General features: G+C 40.3%; 1 protein-coding gene across 2 annotated transcripts in view; it reads left to right on the top strand.

Annotated features, from left to right (window-relative positions):
* LOC100645034 (putative transcription factor SOX-15) overlaps window positions 1-15486 on the top strand; it is a 69408-nt gene that overhangs the window by 44967 nt on the left and 8955 nt on the right. The window lies entirely within an intron of this gene.

The following is a 15486-nucleotide window of genomic DNA, read 5'->3' as shown; positions in this document are numbered from 1 at the left end:
TTAATCGTGCAGAGAAGTCCGCTCGAAGCGGTGTCCGTGAGGGGAGAGGCCTTCACGATATTCCGGTGGTCGCCATATCGAGGGTTAAATCTCCGGCGGTCTTGTTTTTACGGAGCCACCGGGAGCCCGGCGAGCAGATAATACCGACAAAGTCGTATCAGGGGCATTACGCACAGCCGTGCAGAGAAGAGGACTCTCCTTGGGCCCGGTGCCTGCTAGGCGAACCAACGTAACGAACCTGCAGACAAGATCGGGACCAATAATTGCGCGCGTACATACAAAATGAGAATCGAAATGGAGAAGGCCGACGGATGGACGAACGATTGAACGAGAAGGCATGCGTGAGCTCTTGGCGACCTCGTAGGAAACGACACCTAAATACACACGTCGCGGCAATAGGATAACTTGATAGGATAATCTGATTATTTCTGTCTTCTGCTGGAACGATCCAGTGCGTTTGGTCTTTTAGAGACGCTTAGCAGATAATCGTGAAGCTTGTTACGCGAATTGGTTCTATTCCGGTGACGGAGATCGGTACATGTCGCAAAGTTCTGCTGAGGTAGTATTATGGAAATGTATCGAGATGCTCTGGACATCTTCTTGCGGGAATTTTTGGTGAAGAAATTTTTTAAATAATTAATTTGAAACTTTTCTGCGAAAGTATGCATGAAATGGTGAAAACTACAACGTGTACAATCCCGATATAAAAACTTAGGTAGTCTTCAACGGTTCATCGCAAATCGAGTTAAGAAACATCGTCGATCTTCGGAGCAACTTTGTATTTGTAATTGAGATACAGCCTGTGAAGATAAACAGGCGTCCTCTAAAGCGCCATTTACGCGTCCAAACTATCGTATCACAAAATATCGTACCAAAGCAAAGTCTTTAAAATCTGTTATCCTATCTCTAGCAAAATTCACCCACTGTAAGTGGTAATCCGTCTGCAAGTCCCACTTATTGAAAATTTGGAAATCCCAATTATACCTCAAATAAACGAGCTTGCCCAAATACTTGCCAAATTTCGTCCAACTGCATCAGTCTCGCTAAACCAGCAGAAAACGCTATGTTCGCGGTTCGACGCGGAACGAGCTGAACGAAAAATCGTTCGAAAGAAACGCGTGTGCACGTCCACGTGTGTAGATACGCACATAGACGAACGACGAAGAATCGAGGAACCGACGGGTTGGCTAAGCTAAAGCAATAATAAGCCATAAGCGCGGTCTCTGCATAGAATGCCGGGTAATGAGGTGGAGTTGAGAGCGGAGTCTGGCCGCACCCTTACCTTACCTTACCTTCCGACCCACCTATCCCCCAACCAACGAATGAACGAACGGCGACGACTAGCCACGAGGACTACGACGACGATGACGACGACGAAAGAGGAGGATTGCGAGGACGAACACGAAGGAAGATTACAACATCCGCCACTCGTGTGTGGATTTACCTGCAGAGAGAAAATAAATTATTATATTTATGAAAATACACGTCGCGAGCAACGAAGGTGGAATCGCGTTGTGTTTACGGAGGTGGGACCCCTCGAGCGCCGACTACGTTCCACCGACGACTCTTTCTCCACTCGAAGAGAGCGCAAGAGAAAGATGCAGAGAAAGAGAGACTTTTGTCCCCCCTGATCGCCGGTCTGCATTGCACCACGCCTGTACAGCTCCGATCAGAAGTGACGGGTGCGATCGAGCCGCTCGAACGAAAGTTTCCGGCTCGGCTAGGCCGATTTCGTCGAGATTTAGCCCAGGTCCCAAGCATTTCAAAGTGCGTAAACGTAATAACATTGGCTAGAAGCGAAGGTGTATGGTGTCGGTAGCGGTGGCACCTGAAACACTTGGAATCTGTAAAAAAATTCGAAGCAACTTGGAACATGATTCGAGGCCTGTGACTCTTGAAAATCTCGATCTTCTTGAAAGTCTTGAAAATCTTGTTGGATTCGAAAGTCTCGAAAGTTTACTGAGGTTTTGAAAGTTCGACTAGTATAACGTATTTTACACGCATTTTGATTAATTTCGTTGAAACGGATCGTGAATATAAAATATTAACAGAAGCCTGGAAAGTTCGAGTTATTTTAAATGCAAGGCTTGTTAACACTTTTAAGAGTTTTAAGCTTCGAATCACGCTCGAAGTTCGACTAGGTGTGGATTTGGTGTAAGCCTTTTCTTCCTTTTACTGGATAAAGTTTGGTAGTTTGCTACGAGATACACAGTTTAGATAGTATTGTAGATTTATTCAATTGGATGCGTTATTTGCTTGTATAGGATGACTCAAAATGAACGGTGTTCGTTATTTCGAATAACATTGACGCGAATATGGTATTACATTTTATTTTATTACGATCTATCTGATTAATGCGAGTTTTAAATTGTTAGCGGACTTTTGCTCTACTATGGAGAAAGAAAGTGTTCGTTAAACAGCCAATTTGTGGCAAATTGATATGAAGTTTTTGCGACTTACTATTATCCTACGTTTAGTTTAAACGCAATAAGTGTATTACTGGATTTTTTTAGAAGAGTACCATGTTTTACCGCCTTTTTGCGTTGGGCCAAAGAACAAAATGTTCCGAGCTACTCAAAGACACAAGGAAATTTTACACTTTCTTGCAGTCATTGCCTTTACCTATAGTTCAGCAGATTTATTTTCATGAAGGAGTAGCGGTTCATTTAGAACTTTCAATTAAGATTATTCCGTTACGTGCAGCAGTTGAAATTCTGTATTATTTTATTTGTCGCAGTTCTTCCATTAATCTTCTTTCCGAAATTAATTAAATTTTCTTAGCATAGAATGAAAATTTTCCTTCACAGTTCAGTTTACCACTCCTTTTTATTGCCTGTAGTAATAACACAATACTACATTTAAAACAACAGCAATCTCATTCTAACATGATTTATGATAATAAATCTATTTCTTCGTAATAAATATTATCATGTGTCTGTGCATCATATTCTTCCAGCCAATAAAATACTATTTTTTACACGTTCTCATTAAATACAGGCTTAGTTTCCAATCGTAATCAAGTTTTTTTGCCACGACGCGATCATCAACGATCGTAACGATCCTTCTATTGGACGTTCTCATCGCGAATCTTCCTCTTACATCAATATCACATTAACGTTCGTCGATAGGAAATTACCGCGCAAAATTCAAACGAAAATCAAGCTGAAATGCGAACCTAGTAAAACGTCATATCGCTCGAAGAAATGTCTTGGATCACAAATGCCGAGTCTAACTATAAATCGCGCAAACGAGCGTTGCTCATTGCCGCATCGTTTCGTAAAAAGTATTGTCCGCTTTCGTTAACATTCTTCCCGACGATCAAGTAAAACGTTTCCGGACGTTCGTTACTACGAACCAGTAATATCGCTTTTTTCAACCGAACCACCCGTAGTGAGCGGCATTGTATTACGTGACAGAATTTTATTGGCTAGTTTCAAATAGGTTTCCCCTGCGAGTTTCTTGTAGCATACGATATATGAAATACGCGCAGATCGATAGGGTACGTGGATACGATCTGTGTTTAAAAATGAACATTTCGACGATGCTTGAACCCTCCAGCCGTGGATGACTTTTCATATTTCTTTGTGGAAAATTGCGGACGATTTTCATATTTTTGCAGTAAAAAATCGCGAACGAAACTTATCATAAGTACATAGATGCAAGAATTTTGAAGGTGCAAGATATCGCGAAGTATACGTAGCATGCAGTAATACGTAAAATATTCAAAGTATACTACTTTCTTTGATAGTAGTATACTAATATTTGATAGGGAAAGTTTTCTTCTGTTTTCTACTGGGATTCTACCTTCCTAGTTATATTCTCAAAAATACGAATTTGTTTAAAAATCTAAATTCATAAGGAGACTCTTAATGCAATATCGTTGTCCACCAAAATTAACAGAATAAGTAACTATACTTATTATTAGAGTAGCTAGTTTTCCCGTAACACAAGAATTAATCAGTAATCGATACTCGTACATGTACATTTTTCCTACAGAGCCGCGATAGAATTAAATACGCTACACGTTAACATTTAATTTTTGCAAAATATTATATCGTATTAACGTACTTCTTCTCCAACGATATTATCTAACAATAAGTTATTCGCATTGCTGAAAACTTTTTAGTCGATGAAATTTATCTTATTTTAATTATGCTAGAAAATTGAGTAACGTGGGTCACGTAGTCACGTATTAACCGGTTTAGTTTTTATTAACTTCACTAGTTTGTAAACTGAGAAAACTCACAGTTCCAAGTTTATGGAGTTTAATACCATCGTGAGGAGTTAGGACTTAAAAGAACTGGACATTTGTTGTTTCGTAAGTAGAGTTTTCATCATATTATCGTGAATCCGCGTTCTTTATACCAATCACACACATGTAGATCGATTAATTACATTTTGTTGAAAAATGGAGTAAAAACAGTTAAAGAATAGGACGACGATATTATACAGGGTGTTCCGGCAACTGTGTTACAACCGACAACAGGATGATCCTATATGAAAAAACAAGTCGAAATTATAGAATAACATTTTTTCATGTGACATTTCGTTTTCGAGAAAATCGAGTTTGGTAATTTGTCAAGTATATTTAAACTTAACTACCGATAACTTAATTACAGATTAAACATAACGAGCAAACAATCAGAAATTATTCTACATACGAAAATAAGTTAACAATGAAAAATGAAATTTTTACGTTTTCGTTTTTTACGAGCCTTATTTTCAATAAAATTGAGACTTTGAACATGTCTAGCTAAGAACTGGTTTTACACAGACGCATAATAAATTCTCGAATTTACTTAGCTCAAAAACCAAAGTGTTTTATGAGAAAATTGTACTTTATATTTTTTACTTATTTGCAGATATATAATTATCTTCTGTCGACTGTTTACTCTCGTCGAGTCCGGAATTTGCCAAGCTCGAGTACACTTGACAAATTTTTAAACTCGATTTTCTCGAAAACGAAACGTCCTATGGAAACATTTTATTCTATATTTTCGACAGATTTTTTCATGTATTATAGAATCACCCACGTATTGTCGATTGTACCGCAGTTGCCGGAACACCCCGTACATCAAAGACGAAATTTATCGTGCAACAACCTAATGTTTCTGTAGACCGTAGACTATCGGCGATAGTCCATAAGGATATGTTAAGGGAAATTGACAAACGCGTGTGTCATCTTCCACTCGCGATTCATCGCGATGGAAATGTTTCGTTCTCGTGTTCGTTCACGAGCATTCTATCGTGGTGTCCTCGACGAAGAACGTTTTCGTGGTGAAACACTCGCCTGTTAACGCTCGCTTGGGACGAGCGGACGCGCTGGGATACATGCATAACGCAGCACGACAATTGCCGTTTCGTAGCGTGATATTTCTCGCTTCGAGACACCCAAGGTAACGCGGCCCGCGACGATGAATGATTTTCCAGGAAGAGATTCAACGCTGCGCCCACGACGAGCCGCAATCAGGAATGCCGCGAAACTTGTATTTATCGTTTAGAGTTTTCATCGACCAGTGGGAAGTCAGGATTAATTTTCATCGATCGAACAACGAGTTAATGCGTGAGAGAAACGTAGTGCTAATGGCTCGAGGATTTGGTGACAATTATGATTGAGATACGAGATGATTAAGAACCAAGCAGTGAAACGATACATAAAAGTCATGAGAAACCTTGAAACAAGTATCTGTGTAGTAATGTTGAAAGTTATTTTTGATAGAATGTAACCTAATGACAAAGCTAAGGATAGAAAGATCGGAATTCTTTGTCATTTTATTTGATTGATGCGTAAGAAATTTGAATTTAACGACCCAATGCTAGCTTAAGGTTTGGTCTATTATCAATCACGCCGAAGAAAAGATTTGCTATAAATCACGTGCATTGAATAGAAAGAAGTATTAAATATGGAGACTTCATTATTGACCGCTATGAATAATCAAAATATTCGTATAATTCTATTACATGATGTTAGATTTGGCAAAGTTGCTACGAAAGATAACGAAAACAGAAATTTATTGTTTAGGAAGCTTAAATACCTGTAATTTGTATAATATCTTTTTGATATATAAATTACTTTAAAAGAGACTGCAACAGTTCCATTCTAAAACATTTGCTAAGTCTGCAACAATGAAACTGGTTAATCATTGGATATTGAAATATTTGATATATTATATTAAAATTATTTTGATTAAATGCATGGTGTTTGGGAAAGATTATATGCTGTTAAAATTCTATTTGGAAAAATATTTCATATCGACCAACCTCATGTTACTCTATCAGAGATGGTCCACGAGATAAAAGGATTAAATACTCCATTAAACGGTTAAAAATTGCAATTTTACCGATAGTCGCTCGTAGTTAAAAATAGTTGCTTAAAAGATCAATAATTGTAGTAACTAATAAAGATACATCAAGAAGTATATTACACGCAACAACGACTACACGTGTGTCCAAAGAATTCTTTATTTCGATAGATAGCTCTGTTACGACGCGATCCAACCAATCCACCAATGTCTTCGAGAACTTCTGTTCATCTATCGCATAAGCATACTGTACGCGCTGAGCACGTGGACAAAGCGAAGGGAGCTCAGTGTGGGCCCCCTTGCGACAATCTCTGTCTCCTTGCTTTCGCCCGACGGAAAAGTAATCTGTCTGCGGCGATCAGCCAGACCTCTGCCGATCTTAATGGATTATCTGATGTTCGTCCCCGTTTGGTAAACGTAATCGAGTTCCTGCTAGCTCATGAATGACTGCCACCGAGAGACGCTTGGATTCCTTCAACTTTGGGGTTGTACCGCGACTAAACGGGGAAACGATCAGAGAAGAGGTTGATCGGCGATAATTGAGGGTCTCTGGCCGGATTGAGCGGTATTAAGCGTATGTTCGAACCTGTTTCAGCCATTTCCTCTTTTGAATAGAATTGTTTTTAATTCCTTAACTTTGAACTTTAAAGTTCACGCGTTTCTGCGTTTGAAACTCTGGTCTAACTATCGCCGATAGTATCTTAAATGCAGAGTTACAATACAAAATTTAAAGATACACACTTTAGATACTTGTTGAGCTGTAATTATCGGCTAGTGAATTTTGGTTTTTAATATTATGGTTATGAAATGGAACTGCAAGAATTTGTTTAATGATATACTTCCTAACTTCTACTCTGGTTTTACTGGTTTTGTGAAGTCTGAAGATATTGAAGTATTTCTAACATTATGATACACTGTTTTATTTTTCGCTTTAGTGTCACGAGCTTCTTTAAAGTATATATTATTCTGATACATTTCTTGCACATTGCTAAAGCAATACTTTTTTCTTTTAGCAGTGTTGCGTTTAGGTTAATTTTTAGCACTGGTAATATTCCACTACTTGGCCTTTAACAGGTTAATACAACAGGAAACAAAGATACAAGCTTAAAAACGAATCTTAAGAGACTAAATATCTCGTTGTAACTTTAACGTTCAATTCTAAAGTACTTTTAAAAGTCTTTCTTCTTGCAAGGTGTTAAAGATCACCGGCGAATTCCGCGAGAGCTCTCAACCGGAAGTGACGTTACTACATGTATACTATATACTCTTCCCTCGTTCTTTCCATCTTTATCGAGACTCTGTTCATCGCTAATACCTTTTGGTCGTCTGACTGGCGAATAAAAAATACAAAATCATCCCCTGCCATTATATTCCTAGTCAAAGATTCTTGCGCCTGCCAATGGTAGGGGAGCGCGGAGGAAGAGAATACCCGTTTCCCAGACAGCCAAGCACCGTGTCGTGCCGGCTGATGTCTTTGTCCGAAAAGTAACTGTCAAAGTTGAAAGAGCAAAGTGTCGTCGTCGTGGTTGCTGCACGCGAGACGTGCATGTGCATCGTAACGACCTCGTGCTAGCAACCCCTCCCAAAGGCTCGTGTGGGTGTGCCAAGTACCTGCACGCAACGACACGCTCGCGCGTAACCGCGTGTGCATGTGCGTTATTGGCATTGCCTATGAGCGAGACGAGGAACCGCGATATCATCTGAGACCAGACGAAAAGAGACGGGACGAGCGAAGAAACGAACGAAGAGAAAGGTGAAATAAAGTGATAGACAGAGAGGGAGAGGGAAAATTACAGAGGGAGAAGAGAGAAAATAAAGAAGGTAGCGAGTGTGCGTTCCGTGTGTATGTGTGTGCACGTGCGTGTGACCGAGCGCACAACGAAGGCTAAACACCGACACGACAGGACACGAGGCACAACACACGACGCCAACGGAGATGAGATACATCACGGGACGGGAGACGTATTATTAATGGTGACAGTGGGCGACCCAGGTTGGGCGGAGTGCACGATGCGGTCCCACCGATGTGGGCCTCGCTTTCGACCTCTTCTTCTTCTTCTTCTTCGTCTTCGTCTTTGCTTTCATCTCCGTCTTCATCTTCGTTCCTCGTTTGATTCTCCGAGCCCTCTCTCTATAACGCTGTTTCCTGACTGCTGCTGCCTATATTAACTATTACACACCGGTCGCGGACAAGCCGTATCGAGAAGTTAAATGAACGCATTTTCTGCTTCGTAACGTCGATCAACTGTGATTCCATCAAACCAATTCGACGCGGTCCGTTTCGGCGTTTAGCTATAATTCATTCGTAGATCGAATCGGTTTAGCGGTTTCCAGTCGTATCGGCCGGACTTAACGGAATACTCGGTTAGCAGAGTGTAGCAAAGAGGTTTTATAGGAAGATGAATTAACAAGCTAGGGTACCGATTTAATTTCGATTGCGTTAATTTCATTTCAATTGCCCGTGTGGGTTAGGTTGCACTGCGACGAATACGAGATGTTTCTACTTTTGATTCGTTTATTCCTGTAAAATGGTCAGTTGATATTTAAAATTGAGTCACGAGTAAATTTTGTTGCAAGTATACAAGTAGCTAAGATATTGAATAAGTTTATGGATGTAGATCAAACACACGCAGGAATTTTCTTTCATTAACTTTTTATGATTATTCGTATATTGGCCTCTGAAACATCGTCGCTCGCTAAGAGAGTTAAAACGTTCTATCTAATGCAAGTACATTAATTTGATCTCCAAATATAAATGGAATTTGGTCACAGCTCATGGACAACTGGTGCAACACGGTTTAACTATAATCTATCACGAGTATGACATATTTAGTGTACGACATTAGTGTACGACAAGCTGTTAAACATAGGCGAGCTTTGTTTCTTTCCAACATCACCTTCAAATCGAAAACTATACTCGGTAATGTTCACTAACAATTTTCTCTGACAAACACCGCTCATAGAAAACTTGGTTGTAGAATCGCCTAATGAAATTTGAATTACAAGACACTCATTTCTCAAACATATTTCTATCGTTGGTATTTTCTTAGAATCTTCAGATTCAATATGTCATTTTAACTACTTAAGGTACGCCAAACTACCCTTGTAACGACATACTTCTCATCTCACGTAACTTTCACCGTATCTATCGAACACGAGCGCCATTATAGAGGCTACGTATTCTCATTAGATTTTCTTGCACGACAAAAACCCGTCCTTATTCGGTATCTCATCGATCGACGTCAATTTTGCCAGCCGCGTAGCGCATCAGTCGCTCAGCGGCTAGAGGTCCCGATAAATTTAATTGCGCGGCCGCTCGCGAACCGATACATCATGTATATTTATTACCGGCGTCGCGTGCGTGTAATTTAGCAATCGTTCGATCGTGGTCGTATATAAACGGTGTGAAACTCATCGAGAGGAGAGCACGCTTCACGCCGCCGGCTGAAGGACCGTCGCGCGATCATGTCATGACTCGATGCTCGAGGGTTGAGCAAATTGTTTCTTAAACGAGGCGTTTCTTCAGCAGGCTGTCAGGGGGCGCTAGAAGCGATTCAGTGCACCGCACGAAGAGATTTATCGCGCTCTGTACGCGCAATTAAAGCCACGTATAAGAGTGCGATTGGAAGGCACGAACGAGTGCGAGTGGCAGCTAATTCCACACGGTATTCTAAATGCCGAGCGAGAAGTTTCTCGCTCGATTCTGGAAATGTCACGTTCCAGCGATGCTGCATCCGCGAGCAGAGCGAAATTCTCCGAGTGCCGGTGTTAGTCTTGCTGCTGGCGTGCGTGCATAGAAACGCGGCTTAATCGACCCTGTCGCCACGCTGGCTGCATTCGCCGTGTGCGTAAATCACCGCGGAATCGTTAATTAACCGGGCAGAACGAACGAGCTTTCTGGAAAATGTTAGCAACCAACGAAGTTAAATATATTCGTGCGCGCATATACGCGCGTATGTGCACACACGGTGTGTTTCGTTGACAGATGCAAAAAGACATTTCGGCACGAGCGATCTGCAGGCGCAAGGGGAGCTAACGTCGAATCGAGAGACGTAATTTGTCGCGATCTCCGTTGGCGTTAATTTATCACGCTTCGAGGAATTCACGAGTCGGCCGGTCGTGTATACGCGCGGTCAGATTAGGCGGCGTGGATAAGGCAGCCTATTAGCATCGGTTCAAATGAGATTTCCGAAGTATGCTCGCCGCTGATCGACTTATTGTGACCCGCATGCGCTTTGCATACATTTGCGTGCGTCGCGCGGTCGCGCGTGTGCGCCTGTCGCCCGTTGCGATAACGGAGTTCTTAATGCTTTTGCTGTGCACAGCGATCGAGGTTTCTTTGTAACGCGAAATGAATTTCAGAATTATTCTGTCAGGATCTCTTAACATAAAATTTTAGTTTCCAATCGGATGTATGATCTTTATGAAAGAGATTAAGAACTTGCAACGTTGTTCAATTTAAAATTACCTTTAATATTTGTATTATAAAAGCTGCACCATGAAAAGTTACAATTTTATTAGCAACACATCAATCGGCGGATATCAGCGTTTCGATAGTTGAAAAGAAGAATAATATGTTGAATCGAAAAAAAGTAAAAAATTAGAGAAATAGAAATTTTCTGGGAAACCAAAAATATCTTCAACACGCAAGAAAAAGGCAAAAGTGTCACGTACATGTATCGTGTTCTTTTCCCGCAATCAGCAAATAGTTTCGACCTCTATCAAAGCCAAACTCTGTCTCTTCGTCGTACTGGGAGTCGCACACAGACGTTGGTACGGATTACGATCAGAAGACGACGAAACAACGGCACGATAGCTGATCCAACAAGGACTGAAGTGTTTCCGATGCGAGTGCGGTCTGCTTTTGACCGAAACGCTGAAATTAATGAAGTCGTCTGACTAGGGCCGAGAGCAGAGTAAATTAGAGGTACACGGCAACCATTAGAATACTTAACGAGGACGTCATGGTGGGAAGCAGTGCGCGGGTGTGATGATGAATCACTGCCGGCTAGCTCACCGCGGAGCGCGCCCAGGAATATTAAATTAAGTTTACTTATTGTCGGCCAAAAAGTCTCAGGCGCCTATCCCTCTTCTTTTCCTTCCACAGTTCCTCCTCGTCCGCTTCTGAACCCTTCAGCTTCGCCCTGACTTCACTGTTTCTGCGAAACACGCGGAAGCAAATGGACGAGTGCAACCGCGAAGAAGGTGGAAAGTTTGGGAGACGAAGAGTCGAAGAGAAGAAAGAAGTTGCGGTTTCTTCTTTTCTTTGGCTATCGTTCTTTTTTCAACCGTCTTATTTTCCTCGTCGTCGGCGACATTCGTCGCTCCGTGATGACGCGGATATAACGAATGCAGAGGCAGAAGCAAGCACAGTCATAAAAGTTACGTCGAAGTATCTTATTATTCTTTCTATTTTCATTCCATCGTTGACGATTTGGAAAGGCTTGCTTTCATATTTAAGTAAAGGATAATGGTAAATATACTTTCACCGCGTTTGTGGAATTTATGCTTATTAAATATAGTAAATATAGTAAATATGCGTACACAGCTTCTTATAACTACCTTAAAATTGTCGACTCAGTTGAAGAATTAAATAGAGCATTCATCGAAGATTGATTGTAATCATTTAGGTATGATTTTTTGGAAGACAAATACGAATCTCATTGGATAGGGTCAGTGATTGCAACCTCCGACGCTATTTCAAGTAGAAAATACGGAACGAAAGAGCACAGATCGACATTTAATTTTATGTAAACCACAGTGCAGGCGATATACCTACTTCTTGATACAATCTAAGCGATGGATCTGAAGCTCTAACGGACATTTCATATATTACAACCTGATTGTAACGTTAAAATTTATGGAGACTTGCGGGATTACTTATTAGATCGTTAATCCGTTACAGAAGCATAAAACATCACGTTTGTTCTTGCCTTTCAAATACTAAAATAATATCAATATCGAAAGACACGTATTACGTAACTGTTCAATATTGAATAATGTGATAATAATTGGTTTAGAACAGAGATGTTCTTCTAACTAACTTTAGCAGCGTAACTAGTTAAGCTCGATCTTAATCAATTTATAAAACAAATATCGAAATTAATTTTATTAATACAATCCTTAGCCGCCGAACAATCACTTCCTTCTAACAATCTCGAAGAATTTAGTAACAAATTCACGACGTAAATCTTGCTCAGCTAAGTAATTCTCTCAATCACGGGTAATTTATCACTAGAAATCAGATTCTCAAAGAAATCTGGACTTCATTCCCCGTACGAGCCACGTATACAAAGACAAGCGACAAAGGAGATTCCATTGAATCTTGACGAGCACGTCGCAGGAGTTTACTTCCACGCGTCAACCCTGGCCGCTGTCCTTTCGAAAAGTACTTGTATCGCAAAAAAGGGCAGCCGCTCGAAGAGAAAAGAAGCGGAGGACGAAGAAGAAGACGAAGAAGAAGGGGACAAAGAAGGAGAGCCAAGTAAGAAGAAACTCGGGGCGACAAAAATGGACTTTACAGGGAGACTTAGAGAACCCTGCGACCATCTTTTTTTTTTCCTCCCTATATATACTCCTTTTTCCACGTGTCCCTTTTTTCTTTCTTTTCCACTTCTCTCTCTCTCTCTCTCTCTTTCTCTTTCTTCCAAGCTGTTTTCGTTTTCTCCTCTTTATCCACTGCCTCCCTCTTCGAGGCTGAGTCGTTCGGGTTAGCGTCTCCTCCGGAGTTGAAATATACAAAATGAAATATGAAATAATGGTTCGTGCCTTGTGGCTGGCTGAAGGCACGGGCGCACCCATATCTACGCCCCCATGCGCCTATGTACCTATACGGCCCCGTATACGCCGATCCCGTGTACATATGTACGCGCACACCATATACATCCGCCTCGCTCAAGTTTTTCGTTCTTGTCGTGAACATCTTACGTTCGTATTAACCCTTATCCCTGCTTAATGATATTCCGGCCTACCATGCCGGACGGGCATATTGAACGCAACTAAGGCAGATTCCAGCCCGTCGTCGTCGTCCGGCCGGCCAAGCCCTCCTGTAATTCGTATCTACGCTCGTCCGACCATTTTTCCGCTTCCACCACCAACGACCACGGGGACGACAACGACGACGACGACCTAGCCACGTAGCGGGCAATTAGGGGCAAGCCTCGTAGCATGAATTAAGAGTATCGCCGGCCAATCGGCGAACGAACCACAGCCAGTCTTATCGATCCTCGAAATAACGCCGCGATACCTTCCTCCTTGGTAGCTTTACCGGCACCGGTGATTCTAATAGTACGTATGTAGGAATGGTGAATGCGGATCTTACGTATGGAAGAATTTATAGGTTCTCAGTGAAAGATTGGATTGGATGGCGTATGACCGGCTATGTATGATGTTGATTTCCATGTGTGAAACGCATTTGGAGGAAGTTGGAAGATAGAAAAATGCGCGAAATACGTTGTTGTTTTTTTTTTTTACTGAGTGTGCTTCTGACGATGTTCAACGCGTTAACTGCCACGCAAATTTTATATATTTCGCCTTGAGAGTTATGATAGATCAAAGTATAGATACTATAGGTTAGCATATATAATTTTTGCAAAATATTCTATTTGCACACTTTCTCTTTAACAATGTTATGTAAGATAGAAGAGTGTTAGACATTGTCGAAAATGTCCTAATCGACGAGGTTTATCTCTTTTTAAATGTTCTAAAAAATTGGGTAACACGATAGTCAACGTGTTAAGTAGATTGCATAAAGGTTGGTGTACTGGAATTTGAAGATTGTTAAAACACGTGAGATTTAATAGGGACGGTATCCGTTGTTTAAAAGATTATTCGTGTTTATAAAAATTAGGTAGAATGTGAAAGTTCAGGCATTCCGAGAGATAGTCCGAACGCGTTGATGAAACTAAAACGTTGATGTCAATTTGCTGTATATTACGGAACAAATATAGTATTATCGGTCATTGTACATTCAAGGATATTACGCATTATTTAAAAACGCAAATATGCAATATATGTACGTTGCGTCTTGTCGTTTCCTGTTTATTATAGCTAAACGTATCGATAACAGAGTAGGTTTTGTCAAAAGTGATAACATAGTATTACAGTATAGCGAATTGCACTTTGTAGATAAACATTTGTAGAAATGTGCAAATATTGCTGTTCATTTTTTATTAGTAATTAGCAAACTATAATACGTGTATATTATGTGGGTATTTTTTAAAAATATTAATTGTCATGTTCACCTTGTTAATCGGTAGGAAATGTATTCACGCACGGTGGGTGTTAAATCCAGCGATCAGTGTTCTACGTACAAAGAAAGTAACAGCTGGCCGCGAATTTATGGCGTCTTTTATGATTACAAATTCACGCAAGGTTTATGCCCCTGCACTTATCTTTATACATGGCGGCTTTGATTGAAACGTTCAAGTCGAGTTTCTCATTTTAGCAATAAATCTATATTTCTAAGGTTTCTTCCTCGTAAAATGTTTTACGATCGAAATTGAAGCATTTTCTTAGTCAACTTTGAATGCTTTTACAAGTTGACGTGCAAAATAGCGGCTTGTCTTGTATTAATGGTAACATGATAAATGGAACCACGCGAATACTAAATATCAGGTTGTCTCAAAAGTTTCGTTCGTTTTATAAGGAAATAATAGATGCACCACGTTCTTTTGTTTTATATTATTTTATTGAATTACGTATGATCCATTTTGTAGTAATAGAACAAAACGAAAGAAGCTCTTGGGACAACCTAATATGTTACGTATTAAATAATAACTCTTAAGTACTTGTGTGTAAATTGCTATTATTGGCATACTTAAGAGACAGTTACGCAGAAAATACTTCAAGTTACATATTCCTATTATAGCCAATACACCAAAGCATCCAAAGGATTATTTGACATTACGATTACCAATCTATAGTGTGTTTCCAAACGCGTACTATACATAGATGACAATAATTGAAGGAGTATGGTAGAAATGAATAGTCCTAGATAAATCCGATTTGATCTTAAAAAAGGTCAGAATACATTTCACATTCGTGCAACTGCGTGTCTTTAATAATTGCAAAATGAATAAATTGAAACTCCAAATTTGCCAACTTATTGGTTCTAGTAGCTATTAAATGATTATTTGATAAACACAATACTAATTACCTAACTCTGCTACATAAACAGACATCC

Source organism: Bombus terrestris, chromosome 6 (genome assembly GCF_910591885.1).
Source record: "Bombus terrestris chromosome 6, iyBomTerr1.2, whole genome shotgun sequence".
Taxonomy (NCBI): Eukaryota; Metazoa; Arthropoda; class Insecta; order Hymenoptera; family Apidae; genus Bombus; species Bombus terrestris.
This window is presented reverse-complemented; position numbering and strand designations above follow the sequence as displayed.